Here is a 13,685-nt window from a genome sequence, read left to right as displayed (position 1 = left end):
GGATGATTCCTAGAAGAGACATATGACCTATCAGGGAAAGAGCATGGAGACCTGAGAGGGAGCTCCTTTCCTATTGGATTTCCAAAGATTTGGGTACTTAACATATTGATGGTTCTATAGTGGTCAGATGTCATGTCTCTCCCAGTCTATATATACTTATACAGCCCTTGACACTGTAATGACCAGAATCCCCAGGTGACTAGAAAGGAAATTCCATGTATTAAAAAAAACCTTTGTAGAAAAATCCACGTGGGATAGCATATGTGAAACAATCCAAATGTGTTTGAAATGTAAAGCTATTCAATACATGCAACTGACAAGAAAAAAACTATTTATCTTTGAGCAAAAAGAGCAGCTGTAAAAACATCAGCTTCTCTCAACTGGGGCTTCTTCCAGGTGAGCTCAAATATTATACATAAGCATATCAGAACAGAACATTTATTTTTTAAGATTTACCAAGTAATTCCTGTGGTTCTTATTTATTATTTTTAGACTTACTTGATTTTTCAGAATTTTTTTTATCCAGACTGAAAAATTTAAACTTCTGTTAATCTAAAAAGGAAAACTTGAATTTGGGGTTTGTCTGTTTATGTAAAATGTTATGCAAAATATCTTAAGAAGAAATGCTATAAAAACATCTTGAATTATTTCTTTGACCCTTTTAAAAATAATCTTAAGTGAAATCCAGCTGTAAATCCATGAAAAAGAGAAGTTGTATAAAGATGACATTTCATCAAGGTACTTTCTATTTAATAAAGAGCTAATTTTCATTGAACAGGAGGTTTGAACAATTTTGCCCAATTCCGGTATCTTATTTTACATTAATTTTTAGAAACCCTGGCTGAAAACTGAGTTGTACAAAGGCACATATGAGCTCAGAGTAAATCATCATCCTTAAATCAAAAACAACACAGCAAAACCACCACCAACAACAAATGAATCAAACAAAAACCCAACAACCCACTTAGTAATCCAACAACAAAAAAAGTCCAGATAATCTGAATAGGCATGATTTTTAATACAGAAGAGAATTAAAAATGGCACAATAATTTACAAACAAGGATTCAAAACAGTCCTGTCTGATTTTTCAGAACCTTTGAGCCCATATAATTCTCATACGCATGAAACAGAAAAATAGGTACTCACATTTTTGAAAATTAGCACTCAGAGGTTTTTCCCAGTCCTTCACAAAATGTATGATGGAGTTAAACTTAAGTCAGTATTCTGTACTCATTCAGGTATCCTAACTAAAAAAATAATAATTATAAAGATAATGATTTATCTTACAGTTTGGTCTGATACTGCTTTGTACACTGAGTAGTTGTTCTTTTGACTTATGCACTTGAATTTATCTTTTTTTATTACCATCTAGTGCCACATCAATTTTCCATAATACTGTAGGGTACTTTTTCTTTTCTGAAATATCTTGGTGACACTAGATTTTGACTCAGTGACCTGAATAGTTTTACTTTTCTTTCTCCTGATTTTCTAACCATACTGTGAAGAAGAGATGGAAAGTAGCTGAATGCCACCTGCCTTTTCAATGTCTCCAGAGCTTTTATCTGTTCATCCAGATGGCTCAATTTGCATTGACAGTTTCTGTGGCCACTTCAATTAGCTTAAGCTGCTTCATGGTGCCTCTAATTATTCTAGTATGCATTTTAAAAGAACCTTAAATTCAGGAGCAGATTTTAAATGAAATGCTGTAAGGAAAAAACAAAACAAAACAAACACAAAAAATTCCTCCCCCCCCCCCCCCAAAAAAAAAAAAACCGAAAAAAAAGTTAAAATCCCCAGTTCTCTATTTAAATATGTGATGATGAATTTCCAATCCTGTAACCTGGATAATGTTAGAAGACTTTGTAATTTATTTTTTTTATATATGAAGCTTGCTGTAGTACATCTTTCTGTTGTTTTTCTAACATTTGTTTTTTTCTTCTTTCTGTTAAATTGAAGCACATTCTGAAAATTAATATTGCATACAGACCATTATTGTGTGAACAGCTGTATGGAGCAAATTTTACTTTTGTGGATGCTAATGTAAATAGATTAATTCTAGACCAGTTTTTGCTAATATAGAAGAGTCTGTTGTTTCAGTGCAGTTATATGTATTTGCTTCTTGAAGTTCAAGGAAAACAAATGGAAATTTTCAATCACATTTTGAGGGTCTACCAAATTCCTAACATTTTCTTAAGTAAATTTTCCATGGATGGGGAAAGCAGTCTTCTTGGTTTTAGTTTGTTTGGTTGTTTTTTCTTGTTTTATAAAACAAGCAAACAAAACAAACAAAAACACACAAAAAACCCAAACAACAACAGAAAACCAAACCAAATCAACTTCGGATAAGATTCATCTGGAAGACAATATTTCATTTTTAACGTGATTAAAAAACGTTTTTATTGTGTCCTACACGATTAATTTGTTGTCAGTCTGACTATGCCTCATTTGCTCTTGCCACCATTGACTAATACAGCAATTGTTAAACTTTTGTCAAACCATGACAAATCTACTGCACATGTGAAATTGATCTGTATCATGAGTCCATCACATCCTAGACACTTCAGATTTACCACACATACCAATTAGCCAATTTTCTGAACTATGAACAGCTTTCTTTTGAAGATTTGAACTATCACCAGTTAGAGATTCCTGCTAAAATTTTAGCTTAATATGCAGGTTGCAGGAGCTGGTATGTTGCCTCTCTGGCAATGTAGCTTCAGTGTAACATACCACAGTCCCTCTGCTTTATTGTCCTATTTCAACTACAGGTCTCTACATTTCTAAATTAAGCATATCTTAACTGTGGAAGCGCTACTTGGAGTTTTAATGAAGATATACAACTGGTTTTGTATTCATAAGCAGATGGAAAAAGATAATGGAGAAATGTAGATGGAGCAGGAAGAAATAATACAGTAAAAAAAAAAAAGGCAATTCAGATACAACTCCACTCCAAGGGAACAGTCTGATTTGGTATGTGATTCAGCTAAAATTTGAGTCCATGGCCTTCATGTACTTGTTTCACTTGTTTATGTTGTTTATTATCAATCGTGATTGTACCTGTTTTTTACCCACATAAAATGAAAGAAGTTGTTATTATAATGAACAGAAACTGTTTTTAAAAAATACAGGGTGGGCAAAAATAATATGTCTTACATTTATAAAAGTAAGAAGTAAATAGCATGACTGGCATTTTTCCCCTCCACAATTCCAAAGCACATTTTAGATGCTTTCAGTAAGACTCACTCATGTTTTAGTTTGTGGTGAATTTGATGCAGCTCCCTGACATCTGATTTCCACTAGAAGGTGTCCTCTGCCCAGTGATGTCTATGTGACTATTGATGTGTATAAGCAATTAATATGATTTACTAAGGTATTATATTCCTTCAGTTTCCAGTACAGAAATCACATAAACCCATCAAAAGAACTATCATTTTTCACAGAAAGCCTTATGTGGCTGCAATTATCTTAAGTACCACAGGTGTGAGATTTTACCAGAGATCTGTTAATGATTTTATCTCCTTTTAGTCTCAGTTTTAAAAGCCCTGTCTTACTCTTTAAAGACCTCGTCATAATGCTTTTCTTTCTTTTTCAATTTATTCATTTTTCTCTCTTCTAATTTGCCGAGCCTTCAGTGTCAGACACATTTTGTATCATCAGGTTGTTATTATGTAACGAAACCAGAATTAAGCACATGCCAACCTCTAGAAGAAAATGGTCTGAACCTCAAGTTTCAGATGCACTGGTAAGCCAGGCTTAGTGTCTCCATGTAAATGTGAACAAGTTAGAAGAGCTTACCTTCTTTTTTGTATTTGAGAATGGGGATTATTAATATTATTTACGGGCACAGGCTGACCACAACATTCATGTACGGAAATCCAGTTATTGTTGGGGCAGCACAAATGCCCACATTGGCAGTCACTGACAGGTTTTATAATGTTTATGCTGTGCCAGTTGAGATTAACATGCAGCCAGTGGATGTTTGGAGTAAAGAAATAAATGTTAAAGCAGTATGCTACAGGTAATAAAAACAAGTTCCTACCTAACATATCAGAAAACAAAACATGTTCCCATAGATTAACAGGCAAAAGTCTGACAGTTTTAATCCCATTTTAATGTGCAGCCCGTTAGCACAAAACAAAAGGCAATTTGGTGGAACTTGTAGTGAAAATGGGTTAAGCAAAGTTGGTTGATGTTTTGTTGCCGTAGGCTACGAACACACAATTACACTGTTTCGCTGCATGCTCAGAAACTTGTTGAGCAGTGGTGATTTGAACATGTATATGAGCATTTTTGTGCAATTATTTTGTATCTACTGTTGCTGATTGATTCTTAGTAAGTTTTCGTTTTTGCTGAGTTTTCATGTGTAGCAGTATGTTTTCATTTTTCCATGTTTTCCATGCTCCATTTCTTATTCCTCAGACTTTTTTTCTTCATTCATCGTCCACACTGCCCCTTTTTCAAAATTTCTGTGGTTTTTTTTTTAAACAGTGTGTTAGCCACAGTAACGGACTAAAGAAGGCCATCTCTTATATAGGTAAATTGGAAAAGATCCCAGAATTAAAAAAATAATGAAAAAAAAATAGAGCAGAAAAATTTAAGCATATGGATGCTATCGATGCAGAAGGAAAATAGCCAACTACGCTGTAGAAATTCCCACTCGGAAGAGATACAAGGAAGCAGTGTTCGTTTAGCTAATGCTGCTGCCAATGCAAAAGGCCATCATGACCCGTAAACCCAGGAGGTAGAAGTATTGTCTCATAAGGGGAAGCACAAATATTGTAAATTCAGTTTTCATTGTGAGCAAATGAAGAATGTATTAAAAATTTAAAGAAGAGCTCTCAGTGTTATCGTATGGAAGAGCGCACGGTCAGCCCAAGATCCAGGTACTTCTCAGTGTTATGAGGCACTTTTAGTGGTAGATATCCTTGAACTGGAAAGAATTTCTGGAGTCAACAGCTGGTAGGAAGGCAAGATCACACAAATTTGGATGAGAAGAGACACCTGTGCACTTAAAAAAACAATTAACCATCATTAACTACCATCTGACTAGCCATCCTTAATAATATTTTAATAATACTGGTGCATTTGCATCTCTGTGGGGATCACATTGAGTTCATAAAGGCTCCATATTGAATTTACTAGTGAAACATGGAATGATCTCTGAAAACCACATAATAATGCATCTTTGAGATATAGCACTATGCCTTTAAGAATTACTTGGAGGAATGAATGAGGCATGAGCCGACGAAGATTTCACGCTCTGTACAGCAGTGAGCAAAAAGCCTGAACTTTCTTTTAAAAAAGTTGAGAAAGAAAACTGTCCAGAGAAAAGAAATCATAACAGCCGGTGAAGCTGATAGTTGAAGAAAAAAGACTTAAACTTTGACTGTAGTTTACCTGGGTAGATTAATTTACAGTAGATTTAACTCATTTTAATATTACTCAAAAAAAAAACCAAAACCTTCACCTTTGAATAAAATACTCTGTTGAACAAGAGCAGAGACTGTTGAAAGATTATGCAGCAGATAATTCATGACCAGTATCAAGCCCTGGAAATGTGTATTTGATTGGAGACACCGGATTTTATGAGTCAATAACTTTTGTGTTCTTCATTCCATTCCTTTGCTTTCTGAAATGTAGTCACGGTGAGGATGTCCTGATAATGAAAAATGAACAGGGGAAGAAACACAATAATCTGTGGCTAGTGAACCACAGGCAATTATACAGATCCCTCCCCTCTACTGACTCTAAGTTACTTGAGATCTCAGAGGTTTGGTGCAAGATAAAATTTTGGTCCTTTTGATGTGTGTTATCACTTTTAGCACAAATACTGAATTTAAGAGTGTATACTTCTGTTGCAGTTTCTTGTTTTAGAACATAGGATTTTTTGTACCTTTGCTGAGAAAAAGAAGGACATTAGAGGAATGTTCTGAAGTTGACTATGTGTGTTAGATTAATACACGAGGAACAAAAAAAGAGAAGAGAAAAAAACAGAAAAGGAGAAAAAAGGAAAAGAATAAAAGAAAAAAGGAAAAGCTCTTGTTAGGCTTTTAATGAAATGCAATCTAGTAAATGCAATCTAGTAAAAATTCGTCATGTGGGTTCCTCCCATGAAGACTGCATTCTGTCTTTTCATTCGTTGTCAGACTACAAAGGTCATCAGTTGTGCTTCCCTGCAGTGAAAAACTGCCACAGAGAGATGTTAAGTCCAAAATGATTCATAAGGATATTGTCACTGCCCCATCCTGTGATATGGTATCCTATAATCCACAAATCATTCCTGTTGAGCAAGGACAAGACTGAAACCACTCGCGTTGTCTCAAAGATCAGGCATTAAATAAAAACTCAGTACTTCCAAATTCAATATGATTAAAGCATATAAATATCATACCTTGGTCTTTAAAAATACTTCAGTGTTGATGAATGGTTTTATTAAAATTTGAGCAGACATAATTTGCATTCTTACAGTTTTCAGAAACATCATTGTACACAATAGCTGCAACTAAACGAACCAGCAAATCCAAGTAGCATATGGAATAACTGAGTTTTGAGTTATCTTGCTTGGCAGGAATAGGATATAAGTAGTCTATGGACAGCTTTAAGATAGCATAACATTTTATGTTGTATTAATTCTGACAACCAAATGAAGAATAGTTTTAAATATATTTTAGTATTAGTTAATATTTCTGCTGTTACAACAAAAGTTAGCGCTTAGGACATCTCTGTACTAGGCTCTATGCCTGAGAGAACCCTTATAATCCAAGCAGTCAAAAGTTCAGGTAAATAATGAAGTAAGGACATTTTAGTACGTTACACAAATAGTAACTACTATACATCCTTTCTTCAACTGTTGTTAATGAACTATATGAAATTGTAGATCAACTCTTTTTTTTTTTTTTTCCTGAACTTTATGTTACTCCATTTAACTTCACCTTTGCCACAGTTTAAAATAAATCAAGTATAGCAATATCCAGTCTATATCAACTATGGAAAAAGTCAGTTTCTGAGAATTTTTTTTTAGACTTTAATATTAATTTCTGTTATTCTAGAAATAATAACTCCCTTTCCTGCAGATATGATTAAATCCCTACTTGAGTAGTTCTAAGTCTTTCTGAAATTATATAGGGAAATTCACTGTGGCTGCTTTGACACTCTGATTTAAATAGACACCAATCACTATTTGAGGAAGTTTACCTTATCCACTTCCTTTCTGTCAGCTGGAAGTCAAGAAAGCCAACAGTTCTTTGAAAGATGAGATGTAGGAGCTGTTAAAGTTTGAATGGTTCTCAGTTCATATTCTTTTATTATTTCAGACAAGAATGTTAATTATTAAACATCCATATTGAAGCTGTAATAATTATGCTATCTGAAACTAAGTTTAAACTGAAAATGTTGTTCTGTTGTAAAATGTAAAATGTACTGATTGAAAAAATATTTTAATTTCATATATATCTAAACATGTCTATAATTATACAACACAGCATACTGCCCCAAGTCAGTTTTTATCAGACTAGTTAACAGACTTAATTTATTTGCCAAAACTGAAGTTCTGACAATTGTTTCCAATTTTGATTCAAATAGCTTCTTCCAAAATAACTCCTTAGGGGAAAACATGAAAAAATCGAAAATGAGTATGTTTAAGAAGATTTTGAAACAATTTCTCGCTTTCTGAAAAGCTCTAACTTTCTTCTGTGTAATGACAAAGTGGTGGTGTTAAATCTCTCTCCAATAGACATTTAAACATACATTCAAACATATTAACATAAAACTTCATATCAGTAATGGAAACTCAATGCATATGGATCACTGATCAAAGTATTACAAGGGTTTGTCTTTCTTAATTTCACTGTCCATGGATCACTTTTATTTGCATACTGCATAGTTGTTAACCTCTTTACTGAAGTGAAAGTTCAATTTTGTTTTATTTTAAATCAATAAAATTTTATTTTGACATAAATTTATGAAGATTGCAAAATGTAACTGGATGATGTGTTCAATACTCTTAAATCTAAAATGTATTCTCAAAGCTATCTGTCAAACAGTATGTTTCATTTCCTAGGATGTAGATCTGAAAGCATTAGTCTGCTGTCAGGATACAATCCTAATCCAACTGCTCAGTTGCGCGTTCTTTTTTCCCTACTTACAGTACTGTAATATTCTGCAACCTAAAATATTTCTCCCTTGTTTACTGTCAGACATCAGCATACTCTTTGCAGAGGCAGAAAAATAAGGTCTGAGATGTTTTATTTTATTTTTGTGTTTTGTTTTGGGTTCTTTTACAGATTCCGAGTATGACTTGGCTTAGATCACTGAGTGACCTTTTGGAGTAGGTCTCTTGTAGCTCACCACTAAGACAGCAACATCTTTACTGCCCTATGCTTCATAAATATGAGAGAGAAATATTAGTACTAATAGAAGTGAGATAGACTTCAGACCAGGAGAGTCCTGACCATCAGCAGCTCTGGCTAGAAGCTATTAAAGGTATGTCCAACCTTTATTGCCAAGTAGATCTTTAAAATTAATAGTAACCACTGGGCAGACAGAATCTCCTTCCATCTCATATAAAAATCTCCTCAGAGCAGTGATAAAGCCATTGAATTTGCAGACAGGTTTTCTGTTTGTTTGAGTACTTGAGATTTGTTTTTTCTTGTTGTTTGTTTTGTTTTGTTTCTATTTGTTTGTTTTGGTTTTGTTTGGGGTTTTTTTTGTTTGTTTGGTTTAGTTTGGTTTTTTTTTTTTTTAATATATCTTGGAGCTGTACATGTAAAAGTCAGCTAGTAAAACAGAATTTTTCACTTCCCAATGACAGTGTTAAACATGATGTGGCTGACTTGTGGATTCAGACTGGAAACCAGAGCATGGACTTCTGCTTGCAGGGCTATGTGAAAAATCAACAAGGACAGATTGAGTGCACCCTCAGCAAATTTGCCAATGATGCCAAGCTGTGTGATGCAGTTGATATGCTGGAGGGAAGGCCTGACATCCAGAGGGATCTTGAGAGGCTTGAGAAATTGGCCTGTGTGAATCTCCTGAAGTTTAACAAGGCCAGGTGCAAGGTCTTGCACATGGCTTGGGGCAATCCCAAACACAAATACAGTCTGGGTAGAGAATGGACTGAGAGCAGCCCTGAGGAGGAGGACTTCGTGGTGTTGGTTGATGAGAAGCTCAACATGACCCCTCAGTGTTCGCTTGCAGCCCAGAAAGCCAACCATATCCTTTTATGCATCAAAGGAAGCCTGACCAGTAGGTTGAGGGAGGTGATTCTGCCCCTCTGCTCTGGTGAGACTAGACTACAGCATTCACCTCTGGGACCCTAAACATAAGAAGGATGTGGACCAAAAAATAGCAAGGATAAGTGAAAGATCAAAGCAGGCTGTAACTGATACAGCTCTGTCAGAGAAAGATGTCCAAGACGTTATTTAATTGTAGTTTAGCTCCCAGAGAAACATCAAACAAGAAGATGTGACTGAAACAAAGAACCAAAAAACACTGATGGGGTATGAGGTTCACTAGTCAAACAAATATATTAAATTGGTTGATATCACTTGAATACAGGGGTGTGAGGAGATATAGAAGAAAGATTCTAGGTACCACGAAGAATACTGATATAGCTCAAGGAATCCTCCAATATGCTGAAGAAATGGAGGTAAGGGCAGTGCAAAGGATTAATTTATTTTCGTGAAATTGTAGTATTTCTGGTGTTATCAAAATGAGTTATTTGAGAATTATGTGCCATTAATTAATTTGGCATAAACTATAAATCAATTGGCCATTCATCTTCAAGTTTATAGTGTTAAGAATTTTGAGAATCCTAGTGGAATCTTCTGGGGATGTCAGAACGGCAAATCCAGTTACCATGAGGTTTCTTTCAGTAAGAAGTCTTATACTCTTGTCCTTTATTTCTGCTTAACATCAATAAATATGCAGACAAAAAGGTTATTCTTGAATTTTGCAAAACACTAAAAATAAACATTTATTTCTAGGCAGCTGGTTTACTTAGAAGTCATGTCTATGGCTATGTTCATGCCTTTTCAGTGTCCCAAAGATGCCAGACTGTGACCCACCAGTGCAGCCTAACAAATATCTACTTAGGGGGAGTACTAATAGGAAAATTAACCATTGTAATACTTTCTTTAGTGCTTTGAAGGATTAAGAAAAACAAAATTTCAGAGCTTGTTTTGTGCTTTGTTTAGCTGTTTTTTGGGGGTTTTTTGTGTTTTGTTTGTTTGGTTGGTTGGTTGGTTGTTTTTTTTTTTTCCATCCTTTTTCTTCTGTCTTTAAAAGTAATGTTCTGGTTTAAATAGAAGTATCTTGTGGCGTGTGTTAGGAAAAAGGGTACACTGTTACAATAAATTCTTCTGGTTTGATAACCTACATTTGTAGAAATAAAGTACAGCATTTAATGATGCACACATTCACCTCTTGACACTTATAAACCTTTGAGTTCATCCGTTAATGCAACAAAAAGGAATTAGTTTCTAAATACGTGAAGCTTAATTTTCTCATTTATTATTCATTAAAATTTAATTTTCTTTCCACTCAGCCAGCCTCTTTTCTTGATTCTGATTAACTCCTACAGTGCTGTAAAAAGTGTTAACACAGAAAGTATGTCATTGTGTGAGTAATATTTTGTAATCCATTGAAAGCTTTTTATATAATTTATGGTTTTTTTTTTACAGTTCAGCTACAGCTTCCTATGAAATGAAGCCTACACTGAAGATATAGGACAGAGGAATGATATACCATTTCCCTTCAGAAATTCTATATTTATAGTTCTGGCTTAGGTGGTTGCTCACAGGTTGCATTTATTTGTTAATGAAAAAAAAAAAAAGAACAATAGGAAATGTGAATCTACCTGTTCATTAAAGACTTTGAGTTCTCTTTGGCCTGAATGATAGTAACCAGAAACATGCATAGGATAAAGAAAAGTTTGTAGGCAAGTGTTCGGTAAAAAAAGTAACTCAAAAAAGATGAGCTTTCATGCTTCACCTCACTGGATGTACAGAAGTCCCTTATATAGCTATCCTTAATATAGTCTATCCTGCAAATGATAAGAACAATAATCCCGTATTTGTTTTTCCCTGTCTTTTTGATCATTTTTATACAGGCTAGAAACAGATTTCTTATGTTACTGTAGGCAGATCACTTAAGAGATACATAGCAAGTAACCAACTGCATGAAGTTAAACAAGGGCAAGTTCCAGATTTTGCATCTGGGATATAGCAACCCAGGCTGTACATACAGGCTGGGGGATGAGATGCTGGAAAGCAGTTCTGCAGAGAGGGATCCTGGGGTTCTGGTTGACACCAAGTTGAACACGAGCCAGCAGTGTCCCTGGTAGCCAAGAGGGCAACTGTGTCCTGGGTACATCCAGCACAACATTGCCAGCCAGGCAGGGAGGTGATTGTCCTGCTCTGCTCTGCACTGGTGCAGCCTCACCTGCAGCACTGTGTGCAGTTCTGGGCGCCACAGGGTAAAAAAAGATATAAAGCTACTGGAGAGTGTTCAGAAGAGGGTACGAAGTTGGTGAACAGTTTGGAGGGGAAGCCATATGAGGAACGGCTAAAGTCACTTGGTCTGTTGAGCCTGGAGAAGAGAAAACTGAGAGAAGACCCCATCACGGTTACAGCTTCCTCACAAGGCGAGGAGGAGGGGCAGGCGCTGAACTCTTCTCTTTAGTGACCAGTGACAGAATCCAAGGGAATGGCAGGAAGATGTGCCAGGGGAGGTTTAGGTTGGACATGAGGAAAAGGTTCTTCACCCAGAGGGTGCTGGAGCACTGGAACAGGCTCCCCAGGGAGGTGTCACAGCCCCAAGCCTGACAGTGTTCAAGAAGAGACTGGACAACACTGTCAGACACATGGTGTGAACTGTGGGGCTGTCCTGTGCAGGGACAGGAGTTGGACTTCATGATTCTTGTGGGTCCCTTCCAGCCTGGGACATTCTATGATTCTATGAAAACTTTCTGACAGTGAGTGTAAAGTGCATACCTCTTGTTTGAACCTTTGAAAATAACTTCTTATATCTCTCTGTAGTCTCTTGACTGAAGATACTATGGATCACCAAGTTGTTGCATATACCTTGCACCAATCAAGTGAGTATTGCATGTTTTGCTTTTGTCGTTCTGCTGGTTTTTTTTGCTCCCTGACTGTAATACAATTTTGTAACCAAGTTTTCTGGGAATCCCCAGACTCCCTGGTCATACTCTGGTCTCCTGCAGTAGTAGGTTCCCTCAATCCCCTATAGTGCCAAGCAGCATCTCTGCAGGCACAGAGTTATTTCTTTGTATTCGTGCTTACCAGGAATTTTTCCTAGGATGCAATGTACTGTAAGAAAACTTCTGGTTATTTCAGAGAGTCTCCAAACATTTATAGCTGTCTTGGGATAGCAACCAGAGAGAAATGCAAATTCTATCTCTGATGATGATGGAGAATCCATAGTCAGCAAAGGTCTAGATCAAGCAGAAGTCCTGTTGATGAAGCAGAAACAGGAGTCTGAGCAAAACAGCCTTGCAGGCCACTTTGCCAAGAGGGAACTTGCGCAATTAGGTTCACTGCTGGTGAGAGTCAGGGTTGTGAGGCATTGTAGGAACAGATGACAAAGTAGGGTGATGCAGTGAAGGTGCAGAAAGGTTCAGGCTCCCATTAAGTCCTACAGAAATATCTTCTTGAAGACAAATCGTGCAACATCAGTAGTCATCTCAAATCCTTACGTGAACAGGATCTTCCTACCTGGAGATACTGATACTGCCCTGAGCTCAAGAACTTCCTGTTATGGAGAGGCAGTACTTAACCACAGTCCAGATGAATATCCAGCACTACTTTGGGCAGACTTGTCCTGCTGGTTACTCCTTGTAGGTCTGCAAGGGCTTTTTTTGCTTGCCATCTCAACCTGTAAGTAATAACATTTCCTACTGAATGTTTATATTTGAATGTGTACAAAGCATGAATATGTCACATCTGCTGTGGTGGTGTGTGGTGTTGTATTTGGCCATGGAGACATATGGGAAGTGGCTGCATAGCACCGTGTGTACTGAAATTATTGTCTGGTCAGCCAGATGCTGCTTCAGAGCATCAGTCAGCTATGCAACATCTGCTGTGCACTGAATAGTCTTAAGTGACCAGCCCATTGGGAAAGTGATCTTCTTCTGACCGTTGGCCCACACATATCCTTTATATAGTCCAGAAAATAAAAAAGAGAAACAATCACATTTACATAGTATTGGCTGCCAAGTCCCTGTAACCAGCAATCACAGGATTGTCTTCATTATGTTTTTTTTTTTTTCCTGCTAATATTACACCTGTTCTCTTTTCATCTGTTCAGAATCATTGAAGGGCTTTTCTTCGTATGGCTTGGGTTTTTGCTGATTTTTTTTTTTCCCCAGTCCAATCTAGCTGCAAAATTTTTTTTTCGAGATTGTCTCTAAGCAACTGATCACCAAAGAAACAAGTCTGCATCACCAAGTCAAAGTCTATAAGGAAACCCAGCTTTCTCTTGAAACCACAGTGCAAAACAAACCAGCTTTGATGTACTAATATTTTTTAGTTCAGATTCTGTTTGGGAGAAATGACCTCCATCTTCTCATCTGTTAAAAAATAAGGTAACAACAAATGAGATCAAAACAAACAAGCAGAAATGTCTGAAGAAGACTTAGATGTAGTCTGAGTCATATGGAAATATGGTTA

The sequence above is a fragment of the Patagioenas fasciata genome, chromosome 1 (assembly GCF_037038585.1).
Source record: "Patagioenas fasciata isolate bPatFas1 chromosome 1, bPatFas1.hap1, whole genome shotgun sequence".
Lineage (NCBI taxonomy): Eukaryota > Metazoa > Chordata > Aves > Columbiformes > Columbidae > Patagioenas > Patagioenas fasciata.
This window is presented reverse-complemented; position numbering follows the sequence as displayed.